Genomic DNA, 1,485 nt, shown 5'->3' with positions numbered 1-1,485 from the left:
AATTCCTCAACACGGGCAGGTATCCAATCTCTATCTTCCTGGATGTAAAATATATATTATCCCACTTCGCCATTTTTGTAAATAAACCACAATCATATGACTGAAAACTTTAATTTTGTTTGAATTGTATGCATTGGTTTTTGGAACAATAGCGTTCTTAGCGGTGAAATTTTTGTTTTTTTCATTAAAGCGGTGAAAAGTATTCTCCGCTGCGGAAAGCAGTTCCTTAAAAAATTACCGCTAAAAGGTTTGCGTGAAGCAGTGAATTATGGAAAAAGTTACAAACTTGTTGTTATATGTTTTTTCTGCTTCCACAACGTTTATCGCTAGAAACGGCAATTCTTACCAGCAATCCTTGGTTTCGCGCAATTTTTATCTTTTAGTGATATTTGTTGTCATTTTCTCCAACTTCTGTGAGGCGTGATTGGTAAAAAATTTTTTTTTAGAAGTCGATCTATCAAAGTACAGCAGTCAAAGATGCCCAGGGCCTTGACCATGTAATTAAGGCAGGAAAATGACCTAGATCTCCGTCTGTTTTAGTAGATTTTTTATGGGGCCGAAATCATAACCTGACTTATAAATACTCACACTTGATGAAGACTCATGGCAAAATCAAGAAAATAATACAACATAATGGTTTCTTCATGACGAAAAAAGATCTCAAGAAAAACAAAGAGTCAAATTTAACAAAAAAGAGATCAAAAAGTAATTAATTTTTTTTTAAAAAAAAGTGTCGCTCGGGACTTTTTAGTTTTGATGATTTTTGACATTTCTGCAGTGAAATAAGTTTAAAATTCTTAGATCAAAAATTTGGGTACGCTTTTTATCTAAATTGTGTCATTTCGGGAGCAGAATAATTTTGTGTAAAGTTCTTAAAACAAAACTTTTACAAGCTGAGGCAATTCTCTGGTCTCTTATTTTAAAATTTTTCCTTGTTAGTTGACTGATGTGTTGAAAATCTCGAGTTATGTCAATTGAAACGAAATTTGGTATGTCATGCCAAGACATGCATAATTCAACTATGCATGAAAAACTTTTCATGGAGAAAATTCGTTCTTGAACAATACCTTGTCAAGCTCGGTTTGCATTTCAATTTTTTTTTAAAATACATGATAAAACCTTGCTAATAGGGATAACTTCTTGCAACTTATACAACAATTGTAGATTTTAACTTTCGTTATCTCGTCTTGTTCTACAAAAAATTGAAAAAAAAATTAATTACAGATATTTATCCATAGCTGATCAAATTCTGTTTAAGCTGACGGGAGCACAGATTTTAATCTATGCAAATCTAATCTGTCTGATACTTCTGTTTACAATAATTAGAAGTATCCTTATCCGAAGTATCGCCTAAAGAAGAGACATGTAGTAGAGGTAAGATAATCGTTCTACCGTACCAAATTTTTTAATTGTTGGGAGTTGAAAATTTATATATTTTGTGCTCAATCAATTTGTTGGAAGAGTTGGCCATCAGCACATAATTGT

This window comes from Convolutriloba macropyga, chromosome 5 (genome assembly GCF_964194025.1).
Source record: "Convolutriloba macropyga chromosome 5, txConMacr16.3, whole genome shotgun sequence".
Taxonomy (NCBI): domain Eukaryota; kingdom Metazoa; phylum Xenacoelomorpha; order Acoela; family Convolutidae; genus Convolutriloba; species Convolutriloba macropyga.
This window is presented reverse-complemented; position numbering follows the sequence as displayed.